This window comes from Symsagittifera roscoffensis, chromosome 9 (genome assembly GCF_963678635.1).
Source record: "Symsagittifera roscoffensis chromosome 9, txSymRosc1.1, whole genome shotgun sequence".
Taxonomy (NCBI): domain Eukaryota; kingdom Metazoa; phylum Xenacoelomorpha; order Acoela; family Convolutidae; genus Symsagittifera; species Symsagittifera roscoffensis.
Window position 1 is genome coordinate 53,951,103 of NC_087070.1, and position 17,596 is coordinate 53,968,698.

The 17,596-nt window shown below is 47.7% G+C and overlaps 1 protein-coding gene across 1 annotated transcript in view; it reads left to right on the forward strand.

The window, feature by feature from the left end:
- LOC134853851 (E3 ubiquitin ligase Rnf121-like) overlaps window positions 1–17,596 on the forward strand; it is a 355,568-nt gene that overhangs the window by 26,002 nt on the left and 311,970 nt on the right. The window lies entirely within an intron of this gene.

Consider the following 17,596-nt stretch of genomic DNA (forward strand, 5'->3'; position numbering starts at 1 on the left):
TGGAAGTAGACCGCCGCCGTGTAGCCAATGAACAGGGGGTCCCAGCCATCAGTGAAATCCTTCTGCATTTCCTCCGCCGTCATCCTCGCCATTATGGAGGGAACCACCAAGGGACTATTCATTCCCAAGGTCATCCTCCTGACTGTCGGGAACTCAGGCATGGTGGCTGGTAGGATCTCTTTCTCCATTATGGCCTCCAGCTCCCTCTTGACTAGTGCAAAGCACTCCTTCCAGGCGGGGATTCTCAAGACTTCTCGTCCGTTGGCCGTCAATGGGTTTAGGTTCCAAAACTTTGGATACATTTCAATGGGGCCCTCTCGCTTGCCTCCCATTCTGCATTGCATTTGTCCCCTGAAGTTGCACACCATCATCTCAGCATCTTTCACTTTTCCGAAGAGTACCGTGTTGCTCATACGCGCCCTGAGCACCTCCTGCTGACACCAATTCAGCGCTGTACCATCCAGTACGCTGATGAGACTCAAGTGCGTCACCGAGTGACGATACGTTATCACCAGGGGATCCGGAAACGCGTACGTCACTGCTGGACCATAGATGCAGGTCACCACCTCCTCTAGACCCCGGATTATCCCCATTGGGTCCGACCTCATTGCCAGGCACAGGTCCGTCAACAGAGGCATCCCTCTGTTCGCCTTCTCCCATTCTTCTCTCGAGGTTGGGTTCTCATCTTCACCCGTCATGTATCGATTCTGCATCATGAGGTATTGCACCAGCAGTGTCTTCAACCCTGCGGCACACTTGTAGGAGCTGGTTTCAGTGCTCGTGTGGACTCTCCCCATAGACAGAGGTTCTCCATATTCCATTAACCGATGAAACGACACCAATTCCCCATGGGTCAAGAGTATTAGTGCCAGATACCCATCAACTCGAAGTGTCTCCACTCCTCGACTAAACATGTATGCTGGGCCCATGTTGAACAAGTACCTGGGGTAGACCAAATACAGGGCCAAGAGCAGGCTGATGGGCATGCCCAGTATCTCCTGCACGAAGGCTCCGAAGATAGTCGCCGTGGTGCCGAACACTCCCGCCAAGAATTCTCTCTCCCAGCAAGGACTCAAGAACTTGAGAATCTCGTAATCTCTCCTAGTCTTCAATTCGCCGTTGGCGTGCTCTCTCCAAAATCCTCCAATCGTCACTTCATTGGCGGCCGAGACAAATCTAGCCACCGTCATGTCTCTCGTTTCAGCTAGCTCCAGTTGCTTCTCTAGAAAACTCCAGATTTGTTTCACGAGGAGTGGTGCTTCCTCCCTCGTTTTATTCGTGACGTTCTCCAGCCTTGGTGTCAGGAATGGCCACCAGCCATTCTCTTGAGTCAAGCGATATTTCATCGAATCTAACTGTTTCTCCGTCTCGACCACATTTCTTCTCTCGTTGCTGGGACCTCTAGTCCTGCTGGTGGAATTTGCGACTTTCACATCCATACTCCGGAACCACAGGCTGGCCGTCAACTGGTTTATCGCCGTGTGGTCGTCCCCGATGACTGGGATGAACTTGAGTTGTCTAGCAAAGTTCGATATCTCTAGCAAGAGTACCTCATCCAATACAATCAGGACGTCGGCCAGTCCGTAAAAGCCCCTCAGTGCATGAGATATGTCAGCCCATGCCGCCGGCAATTCTGATTTGTAAAGCCTCAAGTTCAATGGCTCCAGCTCTCGATTGGGGGCTGCCATCAGAATCCGCCATTCACTCCCTTCTGCTATCAGGATCAAGACCGCGTACACGAATTGTAGGGCGGGTGGCATACTTGCGTATCCCGGGGATGTGGTAAACACCACCTTCGTCTTGGACCCAAATCTCGAGGCTACGTTCTCTTGTACCTCATTCATCGCCGCAAATAACGCCTGAATAGCCTCCCATATCTTCTTTGATGTCGGAATTTCATCCCCCTTTAGTTGCTCAAGAAGTCCCATCGCGTGCAGGTGATCATTCATCCCTGCAAACAATAGCAGTTCAGGTTCACAGGGCATCTCCGACTTTATTGCTACCACTAGAGTCAACATCTGATTCAATTCGGCTCCTGGCAAGGAGTATACCAGAGTCTCCGGCCAGAACAACTTGGGAGACGTTCCTTCGAAGTCCGATCCCGCCACAATGACTACTCTTGCCGCAGCTGGATCTGTTCTATCGTAAACTGCCAGAGTTTTGGCCAGTTGGGTGCCACCACAGGGCTTCCCGTACCTGGGATCTTCCGCCAATTTCGAGCCTTCGTAAGCGGCGTCTGGCAATCCCGTTCCTCCCGGATTGAGTAGCTTGTCTACCACCTTCAACTGTGCCGGGGTTGCCAACCTGATTCTGGCGATGCTGGTTCGGTGCTTGGGAGGTTCTGCTATAAGTCCCGGACTCCCCAGCAGCTTGAGAGGTCTGTAATTAATGGGTCCCATGATCGTTTTTGTGGGAATTCCCGTCAGGTCTGTGGTCTCCATCAACTTCGCCCTCGAGAAGTGCGCCTCATGAGCCTTCAACCAGTCTATGCAATGATGTCTATTCAAATCCTCGTGCGACACTCGTTCGATCCCCAGGGTTTCCGCCAACTCTCGTCTGCATTCCAAGGTCTCCAGATCCAGTTCCTTCACCTTCTCAGGATATCTCAAGCGGGTAGTCTCCCTAGACTTCTTTTCTCTCCTGCCATCTGCCACCACCACGGAGGACATCGCCGAGGCCGGAGGTGTTGATGACTCTACCTCCTCCGACTCCATTGGTGTGGCACTCTGCAATCGGGTCTGATTGCTCCTCGAGCTATCTCTAGTATCAACTCTCGCTCCCAATCGACCAGCCAAGGCCCTCGAGGCAAGGAATGGTGGGTTGGGAGGTGGCCCTAAAGTGAATTGGGCTGTCTCCAGCAGGTCCGCTTCTAGCGTGTTTATGTGTTCCTGGAAGACGTCGTTCAGCCACTCAGCTCCCCTTGGCCTATCGAAATGGATTCCATCTTTCGAGGTGTCTTCAGGGAATCCCTTGTTCTCCATGCGTTCTGCAACGTCCAACAGCCTGAGAGGAAGCACACTGTTTCGGTGTATTTCTCGGATCGCCTTGTTCAGGCTCCGCACCCTCTGGTTCATCTCTAGGGAGTGTTGATCAAACATCATGTTATAGGGGACCGTGCATATCGTCAGCAGGATGGGATCCATTTGGATCCTCAGCTCCTCAAGAAGGCAACTCATCTTGTCGCACAGCCTCGTCACTTTCCTTGCTTCTCCTCTCGACACGTCGTTGGTCCCAACCATCAAGGTGACTGTGTAAACTTTGGTCATTCCTAGCATGTCCAGAGTTGCCAACATCTGTGGCGTAGCAGCTCCAGCGAAACTCAAGACTCCCGTCTGCCAATGTGACCGGATCTGGGTCAACACCCGCACCAGGCTGTCCCCTATAATCAGGTGAACCGCACCCTCTGGCACACGAGGTGGCGCTAGATACTGCACCCAGGCTGCGTCGTGGAAGCAGTCCCTCCTGGCTTGCTGTTCCGCATTCCAGTCCAGCCGACTATGCTTGTGGTAGTTCCCCTCTGTGTTCTTCTTGTAGCTCGCGATCACGACGTTTCTGACCGGCTGTTCCCCCCAAGTCAGGGGAAGCTCTGGCCTTGTCGTTCTTTCACGACTCTGCTGCTGCAACTTCTCACCCAACTCCTTCAGGCGCGATGAGGCGCCACTCACCTGACTGCCGCTCGAGGTCGAGGTTGGTGTATATCCTGGTAACACCACATCCATCAGAGGACGTACAGGTTGGGTCTCTAGATTGCGCAAGGAGGGCGTCGCGTCATTCGGTATCCAGACCTCCAACCCTTCACTCATGTGTTCCCTGGCCTCGCGGTCAAGGTTGAACCGTCCTCTAGCCCTGGGAGCTTCATCCACCTCCATGCGCGACTCTGGCCTTGAGCTTGTCACCACTCGTTCGTTTGACCTGGCTCCCTTTTGTGCGTCAAGCTCGCGTTGTCGTTGTTCTATCCTTTCCAACTCCGACTTTAGTTGATCGCGATTCGCGGCGTTCTCCCGCACCTTTAGCTCCTGCTGATGTTCCGCCCTTAGCATCTCAAGTAACTTCAACGTCTGATCTCGCTCGTCGACTGCCTGGTCTCTCTCCAGCTGAAGCTTCTCCCTATCCAACTTCGCCTGATCCCGATCGAGATTCGCCTTATTCCTTTCCTTCAGCGCCTTCTCAAGCTCTCTCTTTAGGACTCCCAGCTCCGGATATGCCTCGGTCGTCTGTTGCGCTCGCGACATCGATGGCACCTTACTCGAGCTCTGGCCCGTGGATCTGGCTGTTGGCCTCGTCGGTAGCGGGAACTCTCCTGCGCCGTGTTCGGTGTTGTTACTCAGGCCAGGATTTCTTGCCAAGTCAAAGCCCCTTACTCCTCCATCCGCATTCCAAGACAACCATCTGGTCTGTGCTCGATTTGATATGCCCTCGGTGGTGTAGCCGACGATCAAGACAGCCTCCGTCGCAGACTCCCTGCACTCGCCCTGGTCCTCCAACTGGAGGATCGCATTCAACATCACCGCCATTCTCTCGTCGATCTGGGTGTGGTCCAGGTCCCTCAAGCGTCTGTACAGCTCGTCAAGAGTGGGCCTCTGCAGAGCCGTGGGCATAGAGTTCCAGAATCGGTCTGCCATTCTTTATAACTTCGGGATGTGTGTAGATAGGTGTCAACCAGCTCAAGAATTACCTTACCAACTCAAGAATTACCTTACCAACTCAAGTATTACCCAATTCAAGAAATCTCTAGAAATCTTCTCTTCAAGCACTTGCTGTAGATCCGGATTGTCGCGTGTTCAATCAAGATTCTCTTTTTCTGTTTCTCGCTTGAGTGTAGTTGGATATTCAACTTTGTTTTTCAAACTTGATCTGAAAACATAAAGCTCATTAAAACTTAGTATGTCACGTTCCTGACCTAGAGACCCCCCTTTTACCCATATGATTAAAATCCTATCATTCACATATCACTTAAAACAATTCGATTGGATTTCCCTTAAGAACATGCAGATTCATTTTATGTTTTAGCACCATCAATTCTTTCTTTTAAAATTCAATTGTCATGCCAATCACATCTTAAGATCCCTTTACCTGCGCCGCACCCCAGTACCTAACTCAAGACTCCTCCCTCACACCCGACTCGATACCTCCATGTACCCGACTCAGGCGATGCTCAAGTAGTACTTCTTGTGAAGATGCACCATTATCTCGGTTTCTGCAAAGACCACATGTAGGATAGCATACAATTCCCTCGAGCTCAGTTTGCCCCTGTTTGGGTCGTACACCGGCATCGAGACCTCCACTATTCCTCTTTCAATCATGAAGTCACGTAGTCTTGTCAGTGCCAATATCACGTGTTCGGGATCAATTATGTTTCTGTCGTTGACTCTCGTTACTAGGAAGCAGAGGTATTTGCCCGGGACTTGTGCCACTGACGGTGGAAGCGCCGCTATGCCTCCCAGTCCTGGCCTCTGTCTGAACAGAAACTCTACGTTCTGGTACTCTCTTTTGAAGTCAGCCTCCAATCTTGATTTGAAACTCATGTCCGCCGTGATGCAGATCGCGCTGGTCCTGTTTGACAGGATGAAGTCGCTATCCGTTATCATGATGTTCTCTGAGTATTCATTGGGTATTTCGAATTTCGTTTTGAAATTCCTTCCTATGGTAGGCTCTTGTTCTTCTTCCTCCAGTTCCAATCCGCTTGTTTCCCTCACTTCCTTGAGCTTCTTTATCATCAAATTTTCGGTGTGGGTAAGTCCTACCCCCACTCCCCGGACAAAAATATTTATCGACGTCCCCGTCGATGTAGTCGGGTCTGAATTGTCCTTGGGGATGTCCAGTGGCCTGTCTGTTGCTGTCCATCCGAAAAGAGGGTCCTCTGTCTTCATGTAATTTGCTGCTGATACATCGATTTGCTGAATGCTTTGTCCTTCGCGGCTCTCGTCTTTGACCTCACGCATCCACTCTAGAATCCTCAAGTTCGTGTTCTCCCTCCTCTCTATTTCACTCTGCTCGAGATCCGTCTCCAATTCTGGCGTCGAGTAATCATCCTGCGGATAATGTCCACCATCGTCAATGACCTGCCATTCCTCTTCGGCTTCCAGTTCGCCTGCGCTTAGTAATTCATCGCCCAACTTGTCTGGCTGTATCTTATCGATCAAGAAGTCATCCCCGTACCTATTGTACCTCATACCTGTTCGTTTACGATTGCCAGTCCTGGTTTCCGGTGGTGTTGGTCGATCCGGCTCCATCCACTTCGGTACCTCGTTTTGCTCTGGGTCGTTCCAGTCTTCTTCTACAAATGAACCTGCATCCGACTCCACTTCTATCTTTTCGTTGTCGTCCAAACTCAAGTTCTCATTACCATCATTTTTCTCTCTAGTGCCTTTCTCATTCACTTCGCACGCTGGTTCCACCACCAGGTACTCAAGACCTTCCATGTCTTTTGGCAGGCACCAGTCCTCCGGAGACGGAATGTGAGGCTTCAGATTTTCGTAATGTGCTGCTCGCCCTGTACTCAAGCGATAGAACCTTCCTTGTTGATGTACTTCCGTAATCATGAACGGTCCTCTCCATTTCTTGAGTAGTTTCTTTGTTCCCTTGGGCGGTATGACATTTTGGAAAACCCACACGTATTGGCCCACTTCGTATGGCTTTGCTCTTAGTATCTTTTCGTCATATTTCTTGCGTTGCCTCATTTGCGCTTGCGCCGTGTTTCTCCGACATAGCTCGTTTAGCTCTTGTTGTCTTTTGATCGCTTCCTTCACGTATGCTTGAGGTGACGTCCTCTTCCCCTCGTACTCCGGGTAGAAGAATGTTAGAGGCATTGCCCTTTCCCTGCCTGTCAACATCATGAAAGGACTGATACCCGTCGTTGAGTGCTGAGTACTATTATAGGCTCCTACTACTTGTGGCAGGTATTTGTCCCAGTCCGTCATGTATCTCGAGCAGTACACCCTGAGCATGTTGACCAGTGTCCTGTTCTGTCTCTCTACCAACCCATTGGTCTGTGGATGATAGGTCGTCGAGTGTGCTTGAGCAATGTGTGATCTCTTCATCAATTCTTTTGTCAAGTCCCCCACAAAAGCCTTGCCGTTGTCTGACTGGAAAGTCATTGGACAACCATATCGCGATATCCAATGCGTTATCAGGTGATCACATGTCTCCTCTGCTGAGGCTGTCTGGCACGGAACCGCTTCCGCCAACTTGGTGAAGTGATCTATTATAACTAGTATTTGGTTATAACCCGACTCCGTCATGCAGATTTTCTGATGGTCTATCTGCACCACTTCATTGAATTCCGAACTCTCGACAGACTTGAGGGGAAACTTCATCTTCCTTGGGTCTTTTACTTGAAGGCATGCTAGGCAGGCATTCACCCACCTCTCGCAAGCTTTTCTCATTCCCGGCCAGTCAAACCTGTGAAGTATCCTTTGTTGTACTTTATCTATCCCCTGATGGCCCATCTGGTCGTGTGATCTGAAAAGCACTTCCGTTTGGTACAGTTGTGGTAGTATGATGAGGTTGTGTTTTTGTAATATTTTTTCCTCATCTCTTCTCTTGCACGCTACCACCCCTTCAGCTGTGTGATACAGTAAATCTCTCTTTTCTTTGTAGAACTGGCTCAAGATCTTGTAGCTGTCTTCCTCAAGTTCCCCCTTCTCCTTGACTCCCGAATGGATCCATTTGGAGAGGTTACTTGTCATTTTGTCATTCCTCTGGGCCCTTATTAGGTCAGACAGCCTGTATCTCGCCTTAACGTGCTCCTTTAGCGCCATGATCTGTCCATTCATCTCACCAGGGTTGTGGATGTCATCGCTCAGTTTCACACATATCATCCTTTTCACGATTTTCATGTCGTCTTCTGGTACCAGATTCGTTCTGACGTTTGAGTTGCACGATAGTTCCCTTAGTGGTTTTCTTGAAACTGCTATTTTCTCGAGCTCTTCACCACCTCGTACCTCTTGTGTTTCCAGGTTGTACGTCCCTGAAGATGGATCCGTCTGTAATTCCCTGTCGTGCTGTCTTATCTTCTCTTCCGCCAGTATCATGCATAGACTGTCTTGGTCTTCGCTGCTCTCATCCGAGTCTTCATCCCATTCTTCACGCTCCCCGGACAATTTCCCTTCTCCGGTTTCGTCTTCTTCCATGAATCTGGACCACTCCCCGGACTCTTGATCTAGTCCCAGGTGTTCAACTTCTTCTCTGAATGTTACTTTCTTATCCCTGACTTTTGTCTGCTCCAGAATTTTGTCGGGGATTTTTTCAACTAGTGATCGCACAACTTCCTTGCTATCAGTGATGCTTCCTTTTGAGACGTCAGTATTGTTCACTGTTTCTTCTCTCCGAAGTATGGTTAGTTCCGGTGCCTCCTGACCTTTCCCTTGGATCACGGGCTTGTCATCTGATAGTTTCTCAAGCAACCTCATTAAGTCTTCATCTATTCGGACCGTTCCCTCCTCTACCTGGGTGAGATCATAACCTTTTGCCTTGAGTGTCTCCCTCACGATTTTGGACTTGAGCATTATTCCTATCGGAATCCCACTGCTTTTCTTCAAGATGGTCTTTTCAAGAGTTTCTTTCGGCAATTCGGGATGATCTTCAATCGGTTTGCCTGATTTGTCCAGCCATCTCGTGAGTGGAAGACTGTCGTACGTTTCTTTGTCCATGAAGGAGAAGCCATCTTTGATCTCAGGTCTGTCCGCCTCTCTTTGTTCTTGCCTCTCGTAGAACTCCGTCTTCTTACTCAAGCTGTCAGCATTTTGATGTTTATCTCGTGTTCTGTGCTCAATTATCATGTTGTATCCATCCAAGCGAACTATCCACCTCCCAATATAGCTCTGGTCCATTGAGTACGTTTTCAGCCAGCTTAGTGCTCGGTTGTCGACTCGCAGCTTGAAGGGCTCACTGCCTAGGTATGCTCTGTATTTTTCGACAAAGGTGACCACCGCGAACATCTCTGCTTTCGGTGCTCCGTACTTCATTTCTGTGTCACTTAGGACCTTGCTCCCGTATGCTATTGGTCTCAAGACTGTCTTCCCATTCCATTCTTGTTCTTGATGGAGAATCCCAGAAATAGCGACTACTGACGCGTCCGTGTCTAGCACGTACATCCCCTTCTCTGTCGGCATACCCAGTACTGGTGCCTCACATAGCTCTTTCTTTATTCTCTGGAATGACTCTTCTGCCGCGTTGTTCCACGTGAACTTCTTGCCCTTATGTCTCATTAGTTGTTGCATCGGGTATACCTTGTCCGCATAGCCCTTGATGAATTCTCTATAATATTTGGCGAAACCCAGGAAGCTCATCAGCTGGTGCTCCGTCTTCGGTGATTTCCAGGTTAGGACTGCTTCCACGGCGTCTGGATCAGGTCTGATGCCGTGCTTATCTACCATCCTTCCCAAGTATTTAATCGAGTCCTTGAGTATCTCGCACTTTGATGGTTTACACTTCAGCCCCGATCTTTTCATGCACGCGAACACCTCGTCAAGCCTCTCGATGTGGTCTTCTAGTGTCGGCGTTGCTATTACCACGTCGTCCACGTAGCACATTACCAGGTTGCCGTACTTCTTCGTCACGCCTATCAACGCGTGTGCCATCAGCCGCTGAAACGTGGCTGTTGCATTGCAGAGTCCAAACGGCATCCGTTTCCATTGAAACAGACCCAACTCGCAGGCTAACCCTGTCTTGTCCCTGTCTTGCTTCCTTAATGGTACCTGCCAAAAGGCCGAGCCTAAATCAAGAGTCGTAAAAAATTTCGCATCACCTAACTTCGAGAGGCTCTCATCAATTCTAGGTATGGGATAGGCATCCTTCACCGTGACGGAGTTCAGGTATCGAAAGTCACAACAAAACCTTAACTGGTCGCCTTTCTTTTTGGCCATCACTACTCCACACGCCCACGGTGACTTGGATGGTTCTATCATGTCATACTCTAGTAACGTTTCGATTTCTTTTCTACACGCGTCCGATTTGTGTGGGGTCATGCGCCTCGCCCCCTCCCTGTGTGGTACCGCGTTTTCCTCAAGTTCAATTTCATGTTCAACAAAATTACAACACCCGATATCCGCCTTATGCCTTGAAAAGACCTCCTCGTTTCGCTCTAGTACGTCCTTGATAGCTTCGAGCTGTTCATCTTTCAGTTTGCCCCTTAAATGTTCAATCTCCGGCAGAACCGGTTTATCAGTTTGCATTTCATCTAGTGTGGGTCGCTCTGGAAAGTTCGAACAGCTCGAAAGCCCATCGTCCGTTTCTGACTTAAGTGATTTGATAAGACCTGAAGAATCTTTTATTCTCTGCAATCGTCTCAAGATACAAATTTTGTCCCTGTGGTTGGGACAATCAACAACTTCATTTTGTTTTGAGTTTTCAATTGTTTCATATCGAGTTTTAACCGGTAAAGCATATCCCAGCTTCCTCCCTCTCTGTATCGTGATCGGTATATCAAGGGTATTCAACAAGACACTGACGCAGAGGCCGCTCTTCGTTATCGAAAATGATCTTCCTAAAACAGCAGCGCTTTGACTATTGGGATTCGGAACTATACACACTTGCTTGTTGTCACTTAGTTCATTATAATTTTTCATCCTCAAGCTTACGATTGCCGCTTCATTAGCTTTTAACCTCACTCTCCTACTCAAGAATACCGGTGCTTTGTTTTCATTCGCCATTATTAAATTTACCGGTTTGATTGCGTACCTCCTATCCGGATTCCGTATCCTGAACATTGCATTATTTAGATCAATCGTTACGTCGAAATTCCTGATGAAGTCTCTGCCCAAAATGAATTGGTCAGATTCATCTAGGTTTTCTACCACGATGAAGCTCATCCACAGGTTACGTTCCCCCAAATTGAGGGCTATTATCGGCGTCCTGCCCAGCACCCGTAGGGCCCCTTTGTTTGCAGCTGACAGCCGTATTCTCGAGTCTATCAAGTCACCTTTGTCAAAGCCCATCTTTTCCCATGTTTCGATTGGTATGACGCTCAAGACTGCTCCCGTGTCAAGTAATCCACGCAACTGAGTCTTTTTGCCATTTATGTCTAGCACGTGCCCTGTCACGTCTGCTTCCGTCCCGATGTGCATTGCATCTTCTTCAAGCATGGCACAGTGTCCGATCGATCTTACTTTCAACTCTTCTTTCCCTACATAGATTTGTCCAATTAGGTCTTCGTCGCATGTTATCATCGTCTTGGTATAGATGTTGATTCCATCTATATTTAGCATGACCTCGTGTGGACCATAAGCTTCAGTGTACCTATTATCAACACGTACCGATTTGCTGCCCCCTCTCGTGAGTAGTGCCCTGAGCGCTCTAGAAGTCGTTTGTGGACTTATTCCACTCAAGTAGTCTGCATACACGTCAATGTGCATTATCGTCTGGTCGCTCGGCTCGCTCAAGTTTCTGGTTACCTCGTGTCCGCCCACTGTGATTATCGACATTATTCTTGCTCCGATTTTCGATATTCCAAAAGGTTTACCTGTCACCATTTTCACGGTGTTACAATTCCCGGTCTTCATTGAGCCCGTTCTAGCCTCTGGTATTGAGTTCGATCCGGTTAATGCTCCGTTAAAATTCTGTCTTTCGATCTCCAACTTTAGTCGTTGCTCTATTTTTTTCGCAGCCAGATCTTGTTTCACTTTGGCAATTGCTTCCGTCGCCGCTTTCTCATAATTTATCTCTAGAGAGCTTCCGGCCGCGGACTCTAACGCACCACTAACATGTGTAACAGCTTTCACTGTCTTCGTCGGCAATTCGGTGTTTGGTGCCCCCAAGTTCCTAGATTCAAACTCGTTTTGCCTGTTCCGCTGATTCTGCACCGCCGCTAATGCCAACTTATGTTTGGGGTGATTCTGGTCCTTGACCGCTTCCCAGAACAAGGGACAATCCATTCTGAAGTGCCCCTCCTGGTTACAGAAGAAGCATCTGGCGCCTATCTTGATGATCAAGCCATTATAGTACTCGTGTTCCTCCATCTGGCTCATATCCTCTTCATCCGGTGCATAACCTAGGCTCTTCATGCCTTGTTTGTACGTTGTGCAGTCAGCCACATGATGATCCGCTGACCCGCAGTTCGCGCATGATCTGCGCTTGTCCATATCATCTCTAGGTTTGTACCATGATGACCTCTGGGGTTGGCTTCCCCCTTGCGTGTTCCTGTTTTCGGAATATGAGTACTTCTTAGGTTTCATCAGCATGTATTCTCTTGATTTCTGTCTCATTTCTTCTGGGGTGGGTGCGCCGTCCTTCGACAATGTGTAGTATGTTGCTAACATTGTCCTTAAGTCATCACTTTTCACCCCATCGATGAACTTCGAGGCAATGCTAAAGTTCCGTCTATTTGTCGACTCCTCTGGGTCACTCCTCCTTCTCAAGCTCTCGAGGTCATCTAGGAACCGATCTATTGACTCGTCGTCCCTCTGCCTTCTCTTTTCAAATCGCATCATCGCTTGGTGACCCTTCATGCCTGACCCGAATCGATTCAGCAATATCTCGAAGATCTTGTCCGCGGTGTCACGTTCTTCCTCCTTCTTTGCGACCACGCATTTTAATGCCGTTCCTTCCAAGTTGCTCAGTATGGCTGTACATGCTTGTCTTTCGTCACTCAAGTTGTCTTGTTCTAGATGTAATCTCATCACTTCCACCCAAGTGTCAATGCATCCATCGGAGTCGTCCTTGAATTCTTTTGGCTTCTTGAATGTCTTTCTTGATTTTCCCTCTCTCCTGTCGCTCGAGTCAGTGTTCCTCGTGGCGAAGGCCTCTAGAGTCCTGTTCATCATCTCCCAAGTGCTGGCCCATGTCATAGCATCCGGTCCTGTGTTGCTGTTAGCTGTTGAATCTCCCGGAGCAGTCGTTGTATTCGACGTTCCATTCTTCATTATTGTTTTCGCAGCTGTTGGTGCTATGCTTATCGCATCCCTGGTTAAGGGCAACGGTGTCGATTGCCGTTTGTTCCTTTGTGGTTCTACAAAATCAACTCTGGTGCTTTGCGTACGATCCGCTGCCGGTCTTTCTTGTGGAGTAGAACCTCTCAAGATTGCATCCAACTTCGCCTGTATTGCACACGAACTCTCGGCTTGACTCTTGCTCATTGTGTCCATTCTCCTTTCCAGGCTCCCTAATTGGCTGTTGACATCATCATATCGGTTCTTCAACTGTTGCATGTCTGTTTTGATGTTCTTTTCTCGTTCTTCATTGGTGGCTTCTACCTTATCTGACATTTCCTTGAGTCTCTCATCTGTTGCCTTAGCTAGGTTAAAATAACTGTCTAGATACTCGTGCTTGTTGTATCTTATCTCCTTTTTTATCACCTCTCTGTCTTCTTCACTGTGCTTAAGTCTTTTGTCAATCTGATTTAATTTCGCCAACAAGTCACCCAGCTCAATGTTAGTCTCTTCATGGTCTGCTGTCGGTCTCTCTTCGGCCGTAGCCTCTGCTTTAGCTTGTTCCTCTCTTGGATTGGCTTCTGAGGTCTTCGTGCTCACTGTCCCAAACGTTCGTGCTCTTTCTGCTTTTGGTTCTTCAGTCACGTTTTCTTTTGTTTTTATTCCGAACATTATTCCCAATTTTTCCGTAAAAGATGTCCTCTTTACTTGAGAGTCTTCTTTCACCGTTTCTTCGGTGTTGCCTATTGCATCTTCCGCGTCATCTATCGGTGAGAACTCTATGGGTTTCTGGTTCGGTTCCTCTGCATTGGGCATTGGAGTTGACTCTGTCGCCATCTTCCTTGTTTCATCCACACTTTGATCGGGTGTCTCTAGATCAATCTCGATGGTGGGTTCTACTCGCTCCCCTTCCGTGCCCTCTTTCGCCCTGTTCTCCGCTGTACTCCTTGTGCTGACCATGTTAACTGAAAAGTTCGTCTTCGTTATCTTTGGGCCCGTTGATGTCGTTCCGCGCAGCGATGAATTATATTTCGTGTTTGATCCACTTGACCTTTTTTCGAGCACCGGTACCCTACTCCGCCTCATTATTTCTATTTACAACTGCTTCTATTTACAATTTTATTATATACACGATTCTATTCTAAGGGTAAAAAAAAATATTTTTTGTGGTAACAAATTCTGTACAACGTGTTAAAAACCTTATCCAATTCTCTTTCTAAAACCTCCGAAAAATTTTCCTTAATTTGGTCTTAACCCTACCTATTTCGATTTGTCTTATTCTGTCTTAAAACGCACTTGTTGTAATTTGACTTCAATTTCTATACCGTCCCAAGACTATTCGTCACTATCACAGTACTCTCCGTTAGTGTACCAAGACCCTTGTACCAAGACCACTGTTCCAAGACTAGTGTCCCAAGACTACTGTCCCAAGACCAGTGTCCCAAGGCTAGTGTCCCAAGACTACTGTCCCAAGGCTAGTGTCCCAAGGCTAGTGTCCCAAGACTACTGTCCCAAGGGTAGTGTCCCAAGACCAGTGTCCCAAGACTACTGTCCCAAGACTAGTGTCCCAAGGCTAGTGTCCCAAGACTACTGTCCCAAGACTAGTGTCCCAAGGGTAGTGTCCCAAGACCAGTGTCCCAAGGCTGGTGTCCCAAGACTAGTGTCCCAAGACTAGTGTCCCAAGGGTAGTGTCCCAAGACCAGTGTCCCAAGGCTGGTGTCCCAAGACTAGTGTCCCAAGACTAGTGTCCCAAGACCACTGTCCCAAGACTGTCCCAAGACCACTGTCCCAAGACCCTGTCCCAAGACCACTGTCCCAAGACCCCTGTCCCAAGACCCTGTCCCAAGACCACTGTCCCAAGACCCTGTCCCAAGACCCTGTCCCAAGACCCTGTCCCAAGACCACTGTCCCAAGACCACTGTCCCAAGACCCTGTCCCAAGACCACTGTCCCAAGACCCTGTCCCAAGACCCTGTCCCAAGACCACTGTCCCAAGACCACTGTCCCAAGACCCTGTCCCAAGACCACTGTCCCAAGACTGCTCTGTCCCAAGACTTCTTCGGTCTTGTCCCAATACTCGTCACGGAGTGTCTCCCTCGTTGTAGGGTCTTCTTGAACCACCGTACCTTGTACCACCACTCAAGCTCTAGTAAAATTTTCCCAAAAACCCTCTCTTAAAAGCCAAATGCTGACCCCCCTCTTCTTTTTGGTTGTTTCTATTTCAATGTAGGTGCGCAGGTATCTTGTGATCACCTGTTCGTATAAAACCAAACACAAATCCTCAATAAAATGCAACAAAAATTTTAAGTAAGAAAAATAATAAAAACAGAAAAATGAGCCCACCTAAAATTTAAAGGTGACCAATGTCTACCTTTCGTCTAAAAAAAATGTCTGGTACCTAATTGCCACGCGTTTTCCTCCCCCCACTAGTGATCTTATGGGGTATCACAAAAGCTGTCTATATCCGGTCCCCCCTACCAAACCAACCAGCGTACCAGTCTTAACTCGAGTTGAATTTTGGATCTCCACCTAATATTACCAACGCGTGTTAATTTCTAATGTAACTAAGTCAACGATGTCGACTAATTAGTTACTCTAATTTCCCCCTTTTTACAATTTACAACCGCCAACCTCTAACTTAACCAGTCCCCCTTCTAACCTCCCCCCTTTCTAGCCCCCCTTCTTAAGCCTAAAAATTACTTTAAGCGCCGGGTGCTAAACCTCTCAAGAGAAAACCGTAGACCTGTTTCCAGGCCTGCTCAAGTAAAAACGTTCCTCAAAACTGGGGGATTTCGCTTATCCAATTTTACACTTATCTCCTATAATGTAATGTGGATTCTAACGATACCCGTTCTGCCCAACTTGAGAACTCGAGAATTGCCAAATCCCTCTTGGCTGCTTTCCCACTCGACTGGTCACCTGTTCCAGTCCAGTCTCCTATTGGTTCAGCTAAGTGTCCCTGAACCACTTTCCCACTCGGCTGGTCACCTCTTCCAATCAAGTCTCCTATTGGTTCAGCTCAAGTGTCCCTGAACCACTTTCCCACTCGGCTGGTCACCTCTTCCAGTCAAGTCTCCTATTGGTCCAGCTAAGTTCCAAGCTATCTGAAAACCCTTGACAACGCCCCACTTCGGGCACTTTATTCAGTTTACTGGTTTAAATTGCTAGGTTGATCGAAACGATCGAACTTGTAAAACAGTATGGGTATACTATTTAATTAATATAAAGGTTTGATCCAACTAATCTGGTGTCAAAGTCACTGTCTTTTTTCGTTTTATGGTTTTTGTTCCTTTTTCTATTCTTTTTTGGTTTTTGTTTTGCTTTTTGTCTTTTTGCTCGTGTTTTTGTCCCCCTAGTTGCCCCCCTTTACTCGGTTAGCTAAGCCTCGTTCGGAGAGCGTACCAGGAAATTTTCTCGAGTTTTCTTAAAAAGCTATCACGGTACAACCGGAAGGTTTGCACGTTCCTGTCGAACCGTACCGCCGGTACTCTAGAATGGGCATTCAGCCCGAAGCTGTCTCAAGTGGGTTCGACTCCGTAGTCTTGATGTCGTAAACACCCAGGAGCGCCATAAAAACACTATGTAACATTCGTCTACTACAGTCACACATGAGGCTTAAGAAAAATAGGCCCTATAACTATTGGCTCGGGAGTCAGGGACACTATCTCTTGTGTTTTTCCACCTCAAATCAGTCGGAGCCAATTCGGTTCGCTTGTGACATGAGACTACGACCCGCTACTGCTTAAGGCTACTACCAAAATATCCCCCCACTCTAGAATTAGAAACGTCCCCATACTTAGGTCTCTAGATACCCAAAATACATGAACGCCGTTAAAAACCGGGTTGGAACAATCCGTTAAGTTACTTTTTATTAGACAGTGTAACTTTGATCCATTTCAGATGGATCAACCTAAAACTCGCCTTACCTCAACATAACAATCATAAAACACACTCTAGAAATTTAAATTAAGGACTCACATGTTGATGCGCTCAAGCACAGGAAGTAATTAAATGGGTGAGCAACTCTAGAATTAACTAAAGTAACTAGATAAGTTCAATGTTTATCAGTTTGAATGGTAAGGGTAAGTTTGAACTCAAGAACGAAGTCTTATGTGGACCATTGGGACACTCAAGCTGTCCACCTTTCCGTCGAAGGTTCACTCTGGTCCAGTTCGAATAATTACTCTCTCGGGAATACTCTGTCTTCTATTTCAGATAGGACAGCTCTACTCTTGTTCACTATGATGGAAATTGCGAATTGCAATTTCCCACTTGTTTTTATCTGACAACTTTCCCGCAATTGTTCTAAAATTGTTCTCTTTTCTTTTTCTGATTTTCAGTTCTCGCGAGAAAATCGTGCATGACATGTTCCATTCGAAATTTTAAAAATTTAAATTTCACTCCAAAATCAAGTGTTTTCTGCTCTTCTCAAGGTCAAACTTCCAAATATGACCGACTGGCACAGGTGCCGCCGGTCCAAGCGTTGAGATTTTTCTGAATAATTTTTCAGAGAATTTGTGCAAGTGTACCGAGGTAACTAGGTCTTGTAGTTTTTCCTTAAGCAGAGAATCTACCTCGCAATACAGGTTGCGAATGCTGCCTGTGTACTCGGCACTAATAATGATAAAAACTACTTTCGAAAAAATGTTTTAATTATAGAGCCAAGGGAACAAAAGTGCAGCCTCATTGTTCCGACTTTCGATACGAAAGTAACGGAATATTTGTGCTCGG